Below are 18,422 nucleotides of genomic sequence, written 5' to 3'. Positions count from 1 at the left end.
TCTTTCCCTTCTCAGCCACGCCGTGTCTCCAAACAACCGTTTATTACCACATGTGAGGTATTGTTTTACTCGGGAGAAATTGCTTTACAAATTTTGCGGTGCTTTTTCTCCTTTAGTCCTTGTGGAAATGAGAAAAAAAATCGCTAAACCTACATTTTCTTTAAAGAAATGTTGATTTTAATTTTCACGGCCTACTTCCAATAATTTCTGTAAAAAACCTGTGCGGTGAAAATGCTCACTACACCCCTAGATAATTTCCTTGAGGTGTCTAGTTTCCCAGATGGGGTCACTTTTGGGGGATTTTGACTGTTTTGGCACCGCAAGAGCCCTTCAAACCTGACATGGTGCCTAAAATATATTCTAACAAAAATAAGGCCCCAAAATCCACTAGGTGCTCCTTTGCTTCTGAGGCCGGTGTTTCAGTCCAGTAGCACGCTACGGCCACATGTGGGATATTTCCTAAAACTGCAAAAACTGGGCAACAAATATTGAGTTGCATTTCTCTGGTAAAACCTTCTGTGTTATAAAAAAAATTGTATTAAAAATGTATTTCTGCAGAAAAATATGAAATTTGTAAATTTCACCTCTACTTTGCTTTAATTCCTGTGAAATGTTTAAAGGGTTAAGACATTTTCTAAATGCTGTTTTGAATACTTTGAGGGGTGAAGTTTTTAAAATGGGGTGACTTTTTTGGGGTTTCTAATATATAAGGCCCTCAAAACCACTTCACAACTGAACTGGCCCCTGTAAAAATAGCCTTTTGAAATTTTCTTGAAAATGTGAGAAATTGCTGCTAAAGTTCTAAGCCTTGTGAGGTCATAGAAAAATAAAAGGATGTTCAAAAAACGATGCCAATCTAAAGTAGACATATGGGGGATGTTAATTAGCAACAATTTTGTGTATTATAACTGCCTGTCTTACAAGCAGATACATTTAAATTGAGAAAAATGCTAATTTTTGCAATTTTTCGCTAAATTTTGGTGTTTTTCACAATTAAATACTGAACATATCGAGCAAATTTTGCCAGTAACATAAAGTCCAATGTGTCACGAGAAAACAATCTCAGAATCGCTTGGATAGGTGAAAGCATTCCGGAGTTATTACCACATAAAGTGACACATGTCAGATTTGAAAAATGAGGCTCTGTCAGGAAGGTCAAAAGTGGCTAAAGAGGGAAGGGGTTAAACCCTTGGCGACATCTCATATACAGTTATGTTGCTGCTGCCAAGGGATTAGCGCATCGTCACATAACAGTACGTAACAGTGATGGAGCCGGCTCAGAAGCTGGGACAAGTACCCAGTGAAGAAGCCAGAAGAGCACTTATAATCTGGAACCATAACATGCCAATGGCTTTACTTTGAGACAGAGGAAAGGCAAACAACACAGATGGGTGTTAAAGCCACAATCCCTGGCTTAGGAGGCCAGTGCCTTATCCATTAAGCAACTGGGACTTGACTTTTTCTATAAGTGGTTGTTTTTCCAAAGCAATCAAACATTCACTTGTGACTGAGTGATCGAGAATGGTTTGTGTTCTACCGTTTGCTTTCTAGATCTGACAAAATCTTAACCACGTGCTTGCTTTTTGTAGACAAGGGAAAGAGGGTCCCTTGTCTTTTCATTATGATCACACACTTACAGGACTCTGCTAATAAAGATGAAGGAAAGCTTATTGGAGGGCCAAAACCTTTAAAAATACCTCTTAATATATATTGGGACAAGTATCCAGTAAAGAAGCAAGTTGAGCACTTTTAATCTGGAACTAAAACATGCCAATGGCTTTTATTTAAGAAATAGAAAAGGCAAACACCACAGATGGGACTCACCCTTAAAAACGGTATACCTCTTCCATGTATCCCCTTCAATTATGTTTATAGATCATGGGCCATGAGTAAGTTTGCTATTCCACTGGAGGTCTAAATAAAGCACAAGAAGGCAAGAAAGGAGTGCTCCAGGTGAGGCTCGAACTCACAACCTCGGCATTGCTCAACAGTTACTGCTTTATAAGTACCGTGCGCTGACCGATTGCGCCACTGGAGCTCTTACTGATGTCTGCACGCGTGTCCGTTTTCCACCGTGTGCTGACCGATTGCACCGCGGGATGAAGTGATTCCTCAAGCGTGTCTGTTTTCCATCAATTTTCAAAAACACGACAGCGTTTAAGATAGCGGTCAGTCAAGATACTATGAGTAATAAGTCATTTACTTCTCTCTTATTAATATATAAAGAAGCATCAGTCCAGTGGATGAAGCCAGTTGAGCACTTTTAATCAGGAACTAAAACAGCAACAGCTTAACTTTAAGAAAGATGAAAGGTAAACACCCCAGATGGGACTTGAACCCACAATCCCTGGCCTAGGAGGCCAGTGCCTTATCCATTAGGCCACTGGGGCTGTAAACTTGCTCTGCGCCGTGGTTTTTTCTTTCCAAAGCAAGCAAACATTCACATGTGATGAGTGAGCGAGAAAGGTTTGTGTTGTACCGTTTGCTTTCCAAATCGGATAAAATCTTAACCGCATGCTTGTTTTTTTAAGAAAAGACTAGGTTCCCTTGTATTGTCGTTCTAATTGCACACTAACAGGACATTTCTAATGCAGATGAAGGAAATCTTAATGGAGTGACAAAACCCTTTAAAAACTGAATACCTCTTAATATGTATTGGGACAAGTATCCAGTGAAGAACCTAGTCGAGCACTTTTAATCTTGAACTAAAACATGCTAATGGCTTTACTTTAAACCCTTGGTGACATCTCACATACAATTATGTTGCTGCTGCCAAGGGATTAGCGCATCGTCACATAACAGTACGTAACAGTGATGGAGCTGGCTCAGAAGCTGGGACAAGTACCCAGTGAAGAAGCCAGAAGAGCACTTATAATCTGGAACCATAACATGCCAATGGCTTTACTTTGAGACAGAGGAAAGGCAAACAATACAGATGGGCGTTAAAGCCACAATCCCTGGCTTAGGAGGCCACTGCCTTATGCATTAGGCAACTGGGACTTGACTTTTTCTATAAGTGGTTGTTTTTCCAAAGCAATCAAACATTCACTTGTGACTGAGTGATCGAGAATGGTTTGTGTTCTACCGTTTGCTTTCTAGATCTGACAAAATCTTAACCACGTGCTTGCTTTTTGTAGACAAGGGAAAGAGGGTCCCTTGTCTTTTCATTATGATCACACACTTACAGGACTCTGCTAATAAAGATGAAGGAAAGCTTATTGGAGGGCCAAAACCTTTAAAAATACCTCTTAATATATATTGGGACAAGTATCCAGTAAAGAAGCAAGTTGAGCACTTTTAATCTGGAACTAAAACATGCCAATGGCTTTTATTTAAGAAAGAGAAAAGGCAAACACCACAGATGGGACTCACCCTTAAAAACGGTATACCTCTTCCATGTATCCCCTTCAATTATGTTTATAGATCATGGGCCATGAGTACGTTTGCTATTCCACTGGAGGTCTAAATAAAGCACAAGAAGGCAAGAAAGGAGTGCTCCAGGTGAGGCTCTAACTCACAACCTCGGCATTGCTCAACAGTTACTGCTTTATAAGTACCGTGCGCTGACCGATTGCGCCACTGGAGCTCTTACTGATATCTGCACGCGTGTCCGTTTTCCACCGTGTGCTGACCGATTGCACCGCGGGATGAAGTGATTCCTCAAGCGTGTCTGTTTTCCATCAATTTTCAAAAACACGACAGCGTTTAAGATAGCCGTCAGTCAAGATACTGTGAGTAATAAGTCATTTACTTCTCTCTTATTAATATATAAAGAAGCATCAGTCCAGTGGATGAAGCCAGTTGAGCACTTTTAATCAGGAACTAAAACAGCAACAGCTTAACTTTAACCCCTACCCGCACCAGGACGTAACTGTCCGTCGTTGCGGGAAGTTACTTCCCGCACGAGGACGTACAGTTACTGAGTTAATCCCGGTGCACACTGTCGGCGACAGTGTGCACCGGGAACCAGGAGGTCAGCTGTCGCCGACAGCTGACACTCCCCTCTTGCCGGCCAGCGGTCCTTTGCCGCTGATTTCGGCGCATTAACCCCTTAAATTCGGCGATCGGGTGCAATCGCCGAATTTTAGGGGTTTCTAACATATCGGCAGACCCCCGTCCGAAATCGCGGGGTCTGCCGATAGTTAGTATGGCAAACGGAAGCCAAACAATGGCTTCCGGGTCTGCCATGGACAGAAGCCCATCAGGACCAACCTTCGGCTGGTCCTGATAGGCTTCCTGTCAGAGTGACAGAAAGTCACTGTGCCGTTCCCGATGCACACTGTCGGCGACAGTGTGCATCGGGAACTTGGAGATCAGCTGTCGACGACAGCTGACACTCACCAGTGTTGCCGATCAGCGGCTCATCGCCGCTGATTTCGGCAATTAACCCGTTACATGCGGGGCTCGATTGCGATCTCCGCATGTAGCGGGTTTGTAGCGCATCAGCAGCCCCCATGCAATCGTGGGGGCTTCTGATGCTTGTGATGGCACCCGGGGGCCAGACAACGGCCCCCAGGTCTGCCATCTATGTCAGCCTATGAGGATCAGCCTCTGCTGATCCTCGTAGACCAACTGTCAGAGTGACTGTGACGTCACACTGACAGTTGGAATACATTACACTACCTAGGTAGTGTAATGTATTCCAGCAGCGATCAGAGCTGCAGGTCAAAAAAAGAAAGTGTAAAAAGTAATAGAAAAGTTAATAAACAAAAATATAAAGTGTAAAAAGTAAAAAAAAGTTAATAAAAATGTTTTATAAAAGTGTAAAAATAAAAGGTTTTGTTTTCCTATAATAAGTCATTTATTATAGGGAAAAAATGAAAACGTTAAAAAAAAGTACACATATTTGGTATTGCCGCGTTCGTAACGACCCAATCTATGAAACTATAATGTTAATTTTTCCGCACGGTGAACGCCGCAAACAAAATAAACGGAAAACTGTCAGCATCGCTATTTTTTGGTCACCACCCCTCCCAAGATATAGAATAAAAAGTGATCAAAAAGTCGCATTTACCCCAAAATGGTACCAATAAAAACTACAACCCGTCCTGCAAAAAACAAGACCTCCCACAGCTTTTTTGACGAAAAAATAAAAAAGTTACGGCTCAGAATAGCGTGTCCCAGAAAAGAAATTATTTTATAGAAACTTAATTTTATTGTGCAAACGCTGCAAAACGTAAAAAAAACTATACACATATGGTATCGGCGTAATCGTACCGACCGGCAGAATAAATTAAAACGTAATTTATTGCGCACGGTGAACGCTGTAATAAATAAAGAATTTAAAGCGCCAAAATCGCTGTTTTTTGGTCACCCTAGCTCTAAAAAAGAGGGGCCAAAATGATCACTATACCACTAGAAAAATTCCTTGAGGGGTGTAGATTCCAAAATGGGGTCACTTTTGGGGGGTTTCCACTGTTTTGGTCCCTCCGGGGCATTGCAAACCCGACATGGCACTGAAAACCAATCCAGCAAAATCTGCGCTCCAAAATCCAAAAGGCGCTCCCTCCCTTCTGAGCCCTGCTGTGGGTCCAAACATCAGTTTACGACCACATATGGAGTATTGCCGTAATCGGGAGAAATTGCTTTACAAATTTTGGGGTGCTTTTTCTCCTTTATTCCTTGTAAAAATGAAAAAATTCTATGTTTCCACAGAAAAATAGGTGATTTTCATCTTCACAGACTAATTCCACTAAATTCTGCAAAAAAACTGTGGGGTCAAAATTCTAACTATACCCCTAGAAAAATGCCTTGAGGGGTGTAGTTTCCAAAATGGGGTCACTTTGGGGGGGTTTCGGCTGTTTAGGTACCACAAGACCTCCTCAAACCTGACATGATGCCTAAAATACATTCCTAAAAAAAGGAGGCCCCAAAATCCACTAGCTGCTCCTTTGCTTCTGCGGCCTGTGTTTCAGTCCATTAGGACACTAGGGCCACATGTTGGATATTTCTAAAATCTGCAGAATCTGGGCAATAAATATTGAGTTGCGTTTCCCTGGTAAAACCTTCTGTGTTACAGATTTTTTTTTATTACAAATGAATTTCGGCAAAAAAAATGAAATTTGTAAATTTCACCTCTACTTTGCCTTAATTCCTGTGAAACGCCTAAAGGGTTAAAATATTTTCTGAATGTGGTTTTGAATACCTTGAGGGGTACAGTTTTCAAAATGGGGGGATTTATGGGGACTTTCTAATATATAAGGCCCTCAAAGCCACTTCAGAACTGAACTGGTCCCTGAAAAAATGGCCTATTGAAATTTTATTGAAAATATGAGAAATTGCTGCTAAAGTTCTAAGCCTCGTAACGTCCTAGAAAAATAAAAGTACGTGAAAAAAAATTATGCAAACATAAAGTAGACATATAGGGGATGTTAACTAGTAACTATTTTGTGTGGTATTACTATCTGTTTCACAAGCAAATACATTTAAATTTAGAAAAATGCTAATTTTTGCAAATTTTTGCTAAAATTTGAAGTTTTTCACAAATAAATATTGAATTTATCGACCAAATTTTTTCACTAACATAAAGTACAATATGTCACGAGAAAACAATCTCAGAATCGCTTGGATAGGTAAAAGCATTCCGGAGTTATTACCACATAAAGTGACACATGTCAGATTTGAAAAAATAGGCTGTGTCCACAAGGCCAAAACAGGCTGTGTCCTAAAGGGGTTAAGAAAGATGAAAGGTAAACACCCCAGATAGGACTTGAACCCACAATCCCTGGCTTAGGAGGCCAGTGCCTTATCCATTAGGCCACTGGGGCTGTAAACTTGCTGTGCGCCGTGGTTTTTTCTTTCCAAAGCAAGCAAACATTCACATGTGATGAGTGAGCGAGAAAGGTTTGTGTTGTACCGTTTGCTTTCCAAATCGGATAAAATCTTAACCGCATGCTTGTTTTTTTAAGAAAAGACTAGGTTCCCTTGTATTGTCGTTCTAATTGCACACTAACAGGACATTTCTAATGCAGATGAAGGAAATCTTAATGGAGTGACAAAACCCTTTAAAAACTGAATACCTCTTAATATGTATTGGGACAAGTATCCAGTGAAGAACCTAGTCGAGCACTTTTAATCTTGAACTAAAACATGCTAATGGCTTTACTTTAAACCCTTGGTGACATCTCACATACAATTATGTTGCTGCTGCCAAGGGATTAGCGCATCGTCACATAACAGTACGTAACAGTGATGGAGCCGGCTCAGAAGCTGGGACAAGTACCCAGTGAAGAAGCCAGAAGAGCACTTATAATCTGGAACCATAACATGCCAATGGCTTTACTTTGAGACAGAGGAAAGGCAAACAATACAGATGGGCGTTAAAGCCACAATCCCTGGCTTAGGAGGCCAGTGCCTTATCCATTAGGCAACTGGGACTTGACTTTTTCTATAAGTGGTTGTTTTTCCAAAGCAATCAAACATTCACTTGTGACTGAGTGATCGAGAATGGTTTGTGTTCTACCGTTTGCTTTCTAGATCTGACAAAATCTTAACCACGTGCTTGCTTTTTGTAGACAAGGGAAAGAGGGTCCCTTGTCTTTTCATTATGATCACACACTTACAGGTCTCTGCTAATAAAGATGAAGGAAAGCTTATTGGAGGGCCAAAACCTTTAAAAATACCTCTTAATATATATTGGGACAAGTATCCAGTAAAGAAGCAAGTTGAGCACTTTTAATCTGGAACTAAAACATGCCAATGGCTTTTATTTAAGAAAGAGAAAAGGCAAACACCACAGATGGGACTCACCCTTAAAAACGGTATACCTCTTCCATGTATCCCCTTCAATTATGTTTATAGATCATGGGCCATGAGTAAGTTTGCTATTCCACTGGAGGTCTAAATAAAGCACAAGAAGGCAAGAAAGGAGTGCTCCAGGTGAGGCTCGAACTCACAACCTCAGCATTGCTCAACAGTTACTGCTTTATAAGTACCGTGCGCTGACCGATTGCGCCACTGGAGCTCTTACTGATGTCTGCACGCGTGTCAGTTTTCCACCGTGTGCTGACCGATTGCACCGCGGGATGAAGTGATTCCTCAAGCGTGTCTGTTTTCCATCAATTTTCAAAAACACGACAGCGTTTAAGATAGCGGTCAGTCAAGATACTGTGAGTAATAAGTCATTTACTTCTCTCTTATTAATATATAAAGAAGCATCAGTCCAGTGGATGAAGCCAGTTGAGCACTTTTAATCAGGAACTAAAACAGCAACAGCTTAACTTTAAGAAAGATGAAAGGTAAACACCCCAGATGGGACTTGAACCCACAATCCCTGGCTTAGGAGGCCAGTGCCTTATCCATTAGGCCACAGGGGCTGTAAACTTGCTCTGCGCCGTGGTTTTTTCTTTCCAAAGCAAGCAAACATTCACATGTGATGAGTGAGCGAGAAAGGTTTGTGTTGTACCGTTTGCTTTCCAAATCGGATAAAATCTTAACCGCATGCTTGTTTTTTTAAGAAAAGACTAGGTTCCCTTGTATTGTCGTTCTAATTGCACACTAACAGGACATTTCTAATGCAGATGAAGGAAATCTTAATGGAGTGACAAAACCCTTTAAAAACTGAATACCTCTTAATATGTATTGGGACAAGTATCCAGTGAAGAACCTAGTCGAGCACTTTTAATCTTGAACTAAAACATGCTAATGGCTTTACTTTAAACCCTTGGTGACATCTCACATACAATTATGTTGCTGCTGCCAAGGGATTAGCGCATCGTCACATAACAGTACGTAACAGTGATGGAGCCGGCTCAGAAGCTGGGACAAGTACCCAGTGAAGAAGCCAGAAGAGCACTTATAATCTGGAACCATAACATGCCAATGGCTTTACTTTGAGACAGAGGAAAGGCAAACAATACAGATGGGCGTTAAAGCCACAATCCCTGGCTTAGGAGGCCAGAGCCTTATCCATTAGGCAACTGGGACTTGACTTTTTCTATAAGTGGTTGTTTTTCCAAAGCAATCAAACATTCACTTGTGACTGAGTGATCGAGAATGGTTTGTGTTCTACCGTTTGCTTTCTAGATCTGACAAAATCTTAACCACGTGCTTGCTTTTTGTAGACAAGGGAAAGAGGGTCCCTTGTCTTTTCATTATGATCACACACTTACAGGACTCTGCTAATAAAGATGAAGGAAAGCTTATTGGAGGGCCAAAACCTTTAAAAATACCTCTTAATATATATTGGGACAAGTATCCAGTAAAGAAGCAAGTTGAGCACTTTTAATCTGGAACTAAAACATGCCAATGGCTTTTATTTAAGAAATAGAAAAGGCAAACACCACAGATGGGACTCACCCTTAAAAACGGTATACCTCTTCCATGTATCCCCTTCAATTATGTTTATAGATCATGGGCCATGAGTAAGTTTGCTATTCCACTGGAGGTCTAAATAAAGCACAAGAAGGCAAGAAAGGAGTGCTCCAGGTGAGGCTCGAACGCACAACCTCGGCATTGCTCAACAGTTACTGCTTTATAAGTACCGTGCGCTGACCGATTGCGCCACTGGAGCTCTTACTGATGTCTGCACGCGTGTCAGTTTTCCACCGTGTGCTGACCGATTGCACCGCGGGATGAAGTGATTCCTCAAGCGTGTCTGTTTTCCATCAATTTTCAAAAACACGACAGCGTTTAAGATAGCGGTCAGTCAAGATACTGTGAGTAATAAGTCATTTACTTCTCTCTTATTAATATATAAAGAAGCATCAGTCCAGTGGATGAAGCCAGTTGAGCACTTTTAATCAGGAACTAAAACAGCAACAGCTTAACTTTAAGAAAGATGAAAGGTAAACACCCCAGATGGGACTTGAACCCACAATCCCTGGCTTAGGAGGCCAGTGCCTTATCCATTAGGCCACTGGGGCTGTAAACTTGCTCTGCGCCGTGGTTTTTTCTTTCCAAAGCAAGCAAACATTCACATGTGATGAGTGAGCGAGAAAGGTTTGTGTTGTACCGTTTGCTTTCCAAATCGGATAAAATCTTAACCGCATGCTTGTTTTTTTAAGAAAAGACTAGGTTCCCTTGTATTGTCGTTCTAATTGCACACTAACAGGACATTTCTAATGCAGATGAAGGAAATCTTAATGGAGTGACAAAACCCTTTAAAAACTGAATACCTCTTAATATGTATTGGGACAAGTATCCAGTGAAGAACCTAGTCGAGCACTTTTAATCTTGAACTAAAACATGCTAATGGCTTTACTTTAAACCCTTGGTGACATCTCACATACAATTATGTTGCTGCTGCCAAGGGATTAGCGCATCGTCACATAACAGTACGTAACAGTGATGGAGCCGGCTCAGAAGCTGGGACAAGTACCCAGTGAAGAAGCCAGAAGAGCACTTATAATCTGGAACCATAACATGCCAATGGCTTTACTTTGAGACAGAGGAAAGGCAAACAATACAGATGGGCGTTAAAGCCACAATCCCTGGCTTAGGAGGCCAGTGCCTTATCCATTAGGCAACTGGGACTTGACTTTTTCTATAAGTGGTTGTTTTTCCAAAGCAATCAAACATTCACTTGTGACTGAGTGTTCGAGAATGGTTTGTGTTCTACCGTTTGCTTTCTAGATCTGACAAAATCTTAACCACGTGCTTGCTTTTTGTAGACAAGGGAAAGAGGGTCCCTTGTCTTTTCATTATGATCACACACTTACAGGTCTCTGCTAATAAAGATGAAGGAAAGCTTATTGGAGGGCCAAAACCTTTAAAAATACCTCTTAATATATATTGGGACAAGTATCCAGTAAAGAAGCAAGTTGAGCACTTTTAATCTGGAACTAAAACATGCCAATGGCTTTTATTTAAGAAAGAGAAAAGGCAAACACCACAGATGGGACTCACCCTTAAAAACGGTATACCTCTTCCATGTATCCCCTTCAATTATGTTTATAGATCATGGGCCATGAGTAAGTTTGCTATTCCACTGGAGGTCTAAATAAAGCACAAGAAGGCAAGAAAGGAGTGCTCCAGGTGAGGCTCGAACTCACAACCTCGGCATTGCTCAACAGTTACTGCTTGATAAGTACCGTGCGCTGACCGATTGCACCACTGGAGCTCTTACTGATGTCTGCACGCGTGTCCGTTTTCCACCGTGTGCTGACCGATTGCACCGCGGGATGAAGTGATTCCTCAAGCGTGTCTGTTTTCCATCAATTTTCAAAAACACGACAGCGTTTAAGATAGCGGTCAGTCAAGATACTGTGAGTAATAAGTCATTTACTTCTCTCTTATTAATATATAAAGAAGCATCAGTCCAGTGGATGAAGCCAGTTGAGCACTTTTAATCAGGAACTAAAACAGCAACAGCTTAACTTTAAGAAAGATGAAAAGTAAACACCCCAGATGGGACTTGAACCCACAATCCCTGGCTTAGGAGGCCAGTGCCTTATCCATTAGGCCACTGGGGCTGCAAACTTGCTCTGCGCCGTGGTTTTTTCTTTCCAAAGCAAGCAAACATTCACATGTGATGAGTGAGCGAGAAAGGTTTGTGTTGTACCGTTTGCTTTCCAAATCGGATAAAATCTTAACCGCATGCTTGTTTTTTTAAGAAAAGACTAGGTTCCCTTGTATTGTCGTTCTAATTGCACACTAACAGGACATTTCTAATGCAGATGAAGGAAATCTTAATGGAGTGACAAAACCCTTTAAAAACTGAATACCTCTTAATATGTATTGGGACAAGTATCCAGTGAAGAACCTAGTCGAGCACTTTTAATCTTGAACTAAAACATGCTAATGGCTTTACTTTAAACCCTTGGTGACATCTCACATACAATTATGTTGCTGCTGCCAAGGGATTAGCGCATCGTCACATAACAGTACGTAACAGTGATGGAGCCGGCTCAGAAGCTGGGACAAGTACCCAGTGAAGAAGCCAGAAGAGCACTTATAATCTGGAACCATAACATGCCAATGGCTTTACTTTGAGACAGAGGAAAGGCAAACAATACAGATGGGCGTTAAAGCCACAATCCCTGGCTTAGGAGGCCAGTGCCTTATCCATTAGGCAACTGGGACTTGACTTTTTCTATAAGTGGTTGTTTTTCCAAAGCAATCAAACATTCACTTGTGACTGAGTGATCGAGAATGGTTTGTGTTCTACCGTTTGCTTTCTAGATCTGACAAAATCTTAACCACGTGCTTGCTTTTTGTAGACAAGGGAAAGAGGGTCCCTTGTATTTTCATTATGATCACACACTTACAGGTCTCTGCTAATAAAGATGAAGGAAAGCTTATTGGAGGGCCAAAACCTTTAAAAATACCTCTTAATATATATTGGGACAAGTATCCAGTAAAGAAGCAAGTTGAGCACTTTTAATCTGGAACTAAAACATGCCAATGGCTTTTATTTAAGAAAGAGAAAAGGCAAACACCACAGATGGGACTCACCCTTAAAAACGGTATACCTCTTCCATGTATCCCCTTCAATTATGTTTATAGATCATGGGCCATGAGTAAGTTTGCTATTCCACTGGAGGTCTAAATAAAGCACAAGAAGGCAAGAAAGGAGTGCTCCAGGTGAGGCTCGAACTCACAACCTCGGCATTGCTCAACAGTTACTGCTTGATAAGTACCGTGCGCTGACCGATTGCGCCACTGGAGCTCTTACTGATGTCTGCACGCGTGTCCGTTTTCCACCGTGTGCTGACCGATTGCACCGCGGGATGAAGTGATTCCTCAAGCGTGTCTGTTTTCCATCAATTTTCAAAAACACGACAGCGTTTAAGATAGCGGTCAGTCAAGATACTGTGAGTAATAAGTCATTTACTTCTCTCTTATTAATATATAAAGAAGCATCAGTACAGTGGATGAAGCCAGTTGAGCACTTTTAATCAGGAACTAAAACAGCAACAGCTTAACTTTAAGAAAGATGAAAGATAAACACCCCAGATGGGACCCAAACCCACAATCCCTGGCTTTGGAGGCCAGTGCCTTATCCATTAGGGCACTGGGGCTGTAAATTTGCTCTGCGCCGTGGTTGTTTCTTTCCAAAGCAAGCAAACATTCACATGTGACGAGTGAGCGAGAAAGGTTTGTGTTGTACCGTTTGCTTTCCAAATCGGATAAAATCTTAACCGCATGCTTGTTTTTTTAAGAAAAGACTAGGTTCCCTTGTATTGTCGTTCTAATTGCACACTAACAGGACATTTCTAATGCAGATGAAGGAAATCTTAATGGAGTGACAAAACCCTTTAAAAACGGAATACCTCTTAATATGTATTGGGACAAGTATCCAGTGAAGAACCTAGTCGAGCACTTTTAATCTTGAATTAAAACATGCTAATGGCTTTACTTTAAACCCTTGGCGACATCTCATATACAGTTATGTTGCTGCTGCCAAGGGATTAGCGCATCGTCACATAACAGTACGTAACAGTGATGGAGCCGGCTCAGAAGCTGGGACAAGTACCCAGTGAAGAAGCCAGAAGAGCACTTATAATCTGGAACCATAACATGCCAATGGCTTTACTTTGAGACAGAGGAAAGGCAAACAATACAGATGGGCGTTAAAGCCACAATCCCTGGCTTAGGAGGCCAGTGCCTTATCCATTAGGCAACTGGGACTTGACTTTTTCTATAAGTGGTTGTTTTTCCAAAGCAATCAAACATTCACTTGTGACTGAGTGATCGAGAATGGTTTGTGTTCTACCGTTTGCTTTCTAGATCTGACAAAATCTTAACCACGTGCTTGCTTTTTGTAGACAAGGGAAAGAGGGTCCCTTGTCTTTTCATTATGATCACACACTTACAGGACTCTGCTAATAAAGATGAAGGAAAGCTTATTGGAGGGCCAAAACCTTTAAAAATACCTCTTAATATATATTGGGACAAGTATCCAGTAAAGAAGCAAGTTGAGCACTTTTAATCTGGAACTAAAACATGCCAATGGCTTTTATTTAAGAAAGAGAAAAGGCAAACACCACAGATGGGACTCACCCTTAAAAACGGTATACCTCTTCCATGTATCCCCTTCAATTATGTTTATCGATCATGGGCCATGAGTAAGTTTGCTATTCCACTGGAGGTCTAAATAAAGCACAAGAATTCAAGAAAGGAGTGCTCCAGGTGAGGCTCAAACTCACAACCTTGGCATTGCTCAACAGTTACTGCTTGATAAATACCGTGCGCTGACCGATTGCGCCACTGGAGCTCTTACTGATGTCTGCACGCGTGTCCGTTTTCCACCGTGTGCTGACCGATTGCACCGTGGGATGAAGTGATTCCTCAAGCGTGTCTGTTTTCCATCAATTTTCAAAAACACGACAGCGTTTAAGATAGCGGTCAGTCAAGATACTGTGAGTAATAAGTCATTTACTTCTCTCTTATTAATATATAAAGAAGCATCAGTCCAGTGGATGAAGCCGGTTGAGCACTTTTAATCAGGAACTAAAACAGCAACAGCTTAACTTTAAGAAAGATGAAAGATAAACATCCCAGATGGGACTCAAACCCACAATCCCTGGCTTGGGAGGCCAGTGCCTTATCCATTAGGGCACTGGGGTTGTAAATTTGCCCTGCGCCGTGGTTGTTTCTTTCCAAAGCAAGCAAACATTCACATGTGACGAGTGAGCGAGAAAGGTTTGTGTTGTACCGTTTGCTTTCCAAATCGGATAAAATCTTAACCGCATGCTTGTTTTTTTAAGAAAAGACTAGGTTCCCTTGTATTGTCGTTCTAATTGCACACTAACAGGACATTTCTAATGCAGATGAAGGAAATCTTAATGGAGTGACAAAACCCTTTAAAAACTGAATACCTCTTAATATGTATTGGGACAAGTATCCAGTGAAGAACCTAGTCGAGCACTTTTAATATTGAACTAAAACATGCTAATGGCTTTACTTTAAACCCTTGGTGACATCTCACATACAAGTATGTTGCTGCTGCCAAGGGATTAGCGCATCGTCACATAACAGTACATAACAGTGATGGAGCCGGCTCAGAAGCTGGGACAAGTACCCAGTGAAGAAGCCAGAAGAGCACTTATAATCTGGAACCATAACATGCCAATGGCTTTACTTTGAGACAGAGGAAAGGCAAACAATACAGATGGGCGTTAAAGCCACAATCCCTGGCTTAGGAGGCCAGTGCCTTATCCATTAGGCAACTGGGACTTGACTTTTTCTATAAGTGGTTGTTTTTCCAAAGCAATCAAACATTCACTTGTGACTGAGTGATCGAGAATGGTTTGTGTTCTACCGTTTGCTTTCTAGATCTGACAAAATCTTAACCACGTGCTTGCTTTTTGTAGACAAGGGAAAGAGGGTCCCTTGTCTTTTCATTATGATCACACTCTTACAGGACTCTGCTAATAAAGATGAAGGAAAGCTTATTGGAGGGCCAAAACCTTTAAAAATACCTCTTAATATATATTGGGACAAGTATCCAGTAAAGAAGCAAGTTGAGCACTTTTAATCTGGAACTAAAACATGCCAATGGCTTTTATTTAAGAAATAGAAAAGGCAAACACCACAGATGGGACTCACCCTTAAAAACGGTATACCTCTTCCATGTATCCCCTTCAATTATGTTTATAGATCATGGGCCATGAGTAAGTTTGCTATTCCACTGGAGGTCTAAATAAAGCACAAGAAGGCAAGAAAGGAGTGCTCGAGGTGAGGCTCGAACTCACAACCTCGGCATTGCTCAACAGTTACTGCTTTATAAGTACCGTGCGCTGACCGATTGCGCCACTGGAGCTCTTACTGATGTCTGCACGCGTGTCCGTTTTCCACCGTGTGCTGACCGATTGCACCGCGGGATGAAGTGATTCCTCAAGCGTGTCTGTTTTCCATCAATTTTCAAAAACACGACAGCGTTTAAGATAGCGGTCAGTCAAGATACTGTGAGTAATAAGTAATTTACTTCTCTCTTATTAATATATAAAGAAGCATCAGTCCAGTGGATGAAGCCAGTTGAGCACTTTTAATCAGGAACTAAAACAGCAACAGCTTAACTTTAAGAAAGATGAAAGGTAAACACCCCAGATGGGACTTGAACCCACAATCCCTGTCTTAGGAGGCCAGTGCCTTATCCATTAGGCCACAGGGGCTGTAAACTTGCTCTGCGCCGTGGTTTTTTCTTTCCAAAGCAAGCAAACATTCACATGTGATGAGTGAGCGAGAAAGGTTTGTGTTGTACCGTTTGCTTTCCAAATCGGATAAAATCTTAACCGCATGCTTGTTTTTTTAAGAAAAGACTAGGTTCCCTTGTATTGTCGTTCTAATTGCACACTAACAGGACATTTCTAATGCAGATGAAGGAAATCTTAATGGAGTGACAAAACCCTTTAAAAACTGAATACCTCTTAATATGTATTGGGACAAGTATCCAGTGAAGAACCTAGTCGAGCACTTTTAATCTTGAACTAAAACATGCTAATGGCTTTACTTTAAACCCTTGGTGACATCTCACATACAATTATGTTGCTGCTGCCAAGGGATTAGCGCATCGTCACATAACAGTACGTAACAGTGATGGAGCCGGCTCAGAAGCTGGGACAAGTACCCAGTGAAGAAGCCAGAAGAGCACTTATAATCTGGAACCATAACATGCCAATGGCTTTACTTTGAGACAGAGGAAAGGCAAACAATACAGATGGGCGTTAAAGCCACAATCCCTGGCTTAGGAGGCCAGTGCCTTATCCATTAGGCAACTGGGACTTGACTTTTTCTATAAGTGGTTGTTTTTCCAAAGCAATCAAACATTCACTTGTGACTGAGTGATCGAGAATGGTTTGTGTTCTACCGTTTGCTTTCTAGATCTGACAAAATCTTAACCACGTGCTTGCTTTTTGTAGACAAGGGAAAGAGGGTCCCTTGTATTTTCATTATGATCACACACTTACAGGTCTCTGCTAATAAAGATGAAGGAAAGCTTATTGGAGGGCCAAAACCTTTAAAAATACCTCTTAATATATATTGGGACAAGTATCCAGTAAAGAAGCAAGTTGAGCACTTTTAATCTGGAACTAAAACATGCCAATGGCTTTTATTTAAGAAAGAGAAAAGGCAAACACCACAGATGGGACTCACCCTTAAAAACGGTATACCTCTTCCATGTATCCCCTTCAATTATGTTTATAGATCATGGGCCATGAGTAAGTTTGCTATTCCACTGGAGGTCTAAATAAAGCACAAGAAGGCAAGAAAGGAGTGCTCCAGGTGAGGCTCGAACTCACAACCTCGGCATTGCTCAACAGTTACTGCTTGATAAGTACCGTGCGCTGACCGATTGCGCCACTGGAGCTCTTACTGATGTCTGCACGCGTGTCCGTTTTCCACCGTGTGCTGACCGATTGCACCGCGGGATGAAGTGATTCCTCAAGCGTGTCTGTTTTCCATCAATTTTCAAAAACACGACAGCGTTTAAGATAGCGGTCAGTCAAGATACTGTGAGTAATAAGTCATTTACTTCTCTCTTATTAATATATAAAGAAGCATCAGTACAGTGGATGAAGCCAGTTGAGCACTTTTAATCAGGAACTAAAACAGCAACAGCTTAACTTTAAGAAAGATGAAAGATAAACACCCCAGATGGGACTCAAACCCACAATCCCTGGCTTAGGAGGCCAGTGCCTTATCCATTAGGGCACTGGGGCTGTAAATTTGCTCTGCGCCGTGGTTGTTTCTTTCCAAAGCAAGCAAACATTCACATGTGACGAGTGAGCGAGAAAGGTTTGTGTTGTACCGTTTGCTTTCCAAATCGGATAAAATCTTAACCGCATGCTTGTTTTTTTAAGAAAAGACTAGGTTCCCTTGTATTGTCGTTCTAATTGCACACTAACAGGACATTTCTAATGCAGATGAAGGAAATCTTAATGGAGTGACAAAACCCTTTAAAAACGGAATACCTCTTAATATGTATTGGGACAAGTATCCAGTGAAGAACCTAGTCGAGCACTTTTAATCTTGAATTAAAACATGCTAATGGCTTTACTTTAAACCCTTGGCGACATCTCATATACAGTTATGTTGCTGCTGCCAAGGGATTAGCGCATCGTCACATAACAGTACGTAACAGTGATGGAGCCGGCTCAGAAGCTGGGACAAGTACCCAGTGAAGAAGCCAGAAGAGCACTTATAATCTGGAACCATAACATGCCAATGGCTTTACTTTGAGACAGAGGAAAGGCAAACAATACAGATGGGCGTTAAAGCCACAATCCCTGGCTTAGGAGGCCAGTGCCTTATCCATTAGGCAACTGGGACTTGACTTTTTCTATAAGTGGTTGTTTTTCCAAAGCAATCAAACATTCACTTGTGACTGAGTGATCGAGAATGGTTTGTGTTCTACCGTTTGCTTTCTAGATCTGACAAAATCTTAACCACGTGCTTGCTTTTTGTAGACAAGGGAAAGAGGGTCCCTTGTCTTTTCATTATGATCACACACTTACAGGACTCTGCTAATAAAGATGAAG

General features: G+C 41.4%; 13 non-coding genes across 13 annotated transcripts; all 13 read right to left on the bottom strand.

Moving 5' to 3' along the window:
- Positions 1-1,945: 1,945 nt before the first annotated feature.
- TRNAI-UAU (transfer RNA isoleucine (anticodon UAU)) lies at positions 1,946-2,038 on the bottom strand. Its single transcript is given in 2 exon segments — positions 1,946-1,981; positions 2,001-2,038. It is a non-coding gene; the product is annotated as a tRNA-Ile (tRNA).
- Positions 2,039-2,317: 279 nt separating this feature from the next.
- TRNAR-CCU (transfer RNA arginine (anticodon CCU)) lies at positions 2,318-2,390 on the bottom strand. Its single transcript has one exon. It is a non-coding gene; the product is annotated as a tRNA-Arg (tRNA).
- Positions 2,391-3,493: 1,103 nt separating this feature from the next.
- TRNAI-UAU (transfer RNA isoleucine (anticodon UAU)) lies at positions 3,494-3,586 on the bottom strand. Its single transcript is given in 2 exon segments — positions 3,494-3,529; positions 3,549-3,586. It is a non-coding gene; the product is annotated as a tRNA-Ile (tRNA).
- Positions 3,587-6,694: 3,108 nt separating this feature from the next.
- TRNAR-CCU (transfer RNA arginine (anticodon CCU)) lies at positions 6,695-6,767 on the bottom strand. Its single transcript has one exon. It is a non-coding gene; the product is annotated as a tRNA-Arg (tRNA).
- A 1,103-nt stretch (positions 6,768-7,870) lies between these two features.
- TRNAI-UAU (transfer RNA isoleucine (anticodon UAU)) lies at positions 7,871-7,963 on the bottom strand. Its single transcript is given in 2 exon segments — positions 7,871-7,906; positions 7,926-7,963. It is a non-coding gene; the product is annotated as a tRNA-Ile (tRNA).
- Positions 7,964-8,242: 279 nt separating this feature from the next.
- Positions 8,243-8,315, bottom strand: TRNAR-CCU (transfer RNA arginine (anticodon CCU)). Its single transcript has one exon. It is a non-coding gene; the product is annotated as a tRNA-Arg (tRNA).
- Positions 8,316-9,418: 1,103 nt separating this feature from the next.
- TRNAI-UAU (transfer RNA isoleucine (anticodon UAU)) lies at positions 9,419-9,511 on the bottom strand. The gene is given in 2 exon segments: positions 9,419-9,454; positions 9,474-9,511. It is a non-coding gene; the product is annotated as a tRNA-Ile (tRNA).
- A 279-nt stretch (positions 9,512-9,790) lies between these two features.
- On the bottom strand, positions 9,791-9,863 carry TRNAR-CCU (transfer RNA arginine (anticodon CCU)). Its single transcript has one exon. It is a non-coding gene; the product is annotated as a tRNA-Arg (tRNA).
- A 1,103-nt stretch (positions 9,864-10,966) lies between these two features.
- On the bottom strand, positions 10,967-11,059 carry TRNAI-UAU (transfer RNA isoleucine (anticodon UAU)). Its single transcript is given in 2 exon segments — positions 10,967-11,002; positions 11,022-11,059. It is a non-coding gene; the product is annotated as a tRNA-Ile (tRNA).
- Positions 11,060-11,338: 279 nt separating this feature from the next.
- On the bottom strand, positions 11,339-11,411 carry TRNAR-CCU (transfer RNA arginine (anticodon CCU)). The gene has a single exon. It is a non-coding gene; the product is annotated as a tRNA-Arg (tRNA).
- A 1,103-nt stretch (positions 11,412-12,514) lies between these two features.
- Positions 12,515-12,607, bottom strand: TRNAI-UAU (transfer RNA isoleucine (anticodon UAU)). Its single transcript is given in 2 exon segments — positions 12,515-12,550; positions 12,570-12,607. It is a non-coding gene; the product is annotated as a tRNA-Ile (tRNA).
- A 3,003-nt stretch (positions 12,608-15,610) lies between these two features.
- TRNAI-UAU (transfer RNA isoleucine (anticodon UAU)) lies at positions 15,611-15,703 on the bottom strand. Its single transcript is given in 2 exon segments — positions 15,611-15,646; positions 15,666-15,703. It is a non-coding gene; the product is annotated as a tRNA-Ile (tRNA).
- Positions 15,704-17,158: 1,455 nt separating this feature from the next.
- TRNAI-UAU (transfer RNA isoleucine (anticodon UAU)) lies at positions 17,159-17,251 on the bottom strand. The gene is given in 2 exon segments: positions 17,159-17,194; positions 17,214-17,251. It is a non-coding gene; the product is annotated as a tRNA-Ile (tRNA).
- Positions 17,252-18,422: the final 1,171 nt, after the last annotated feature.

This window comes from Rhinoderma darwinii, chromosome 3, assembly GCF_050947455.1.
Source record: "Rhinoderma darwinii isolate aRhiDar2 chromosome 3, aRhiDar2.hap1, whole genome shotgun sequence".
Classification (NCBI taxonomy): domain Eukaryota; kingdom Metazoa; phylum Chordata; class Amphibia; order Anura; family Rhinodermatidae; genus Rhinoderma; species Rhinoderma darwinii.
Note: the sequence above shows the minus strand (reverse complement) of the source record. Positions and strands in the feature narration are given on the sequence as shown.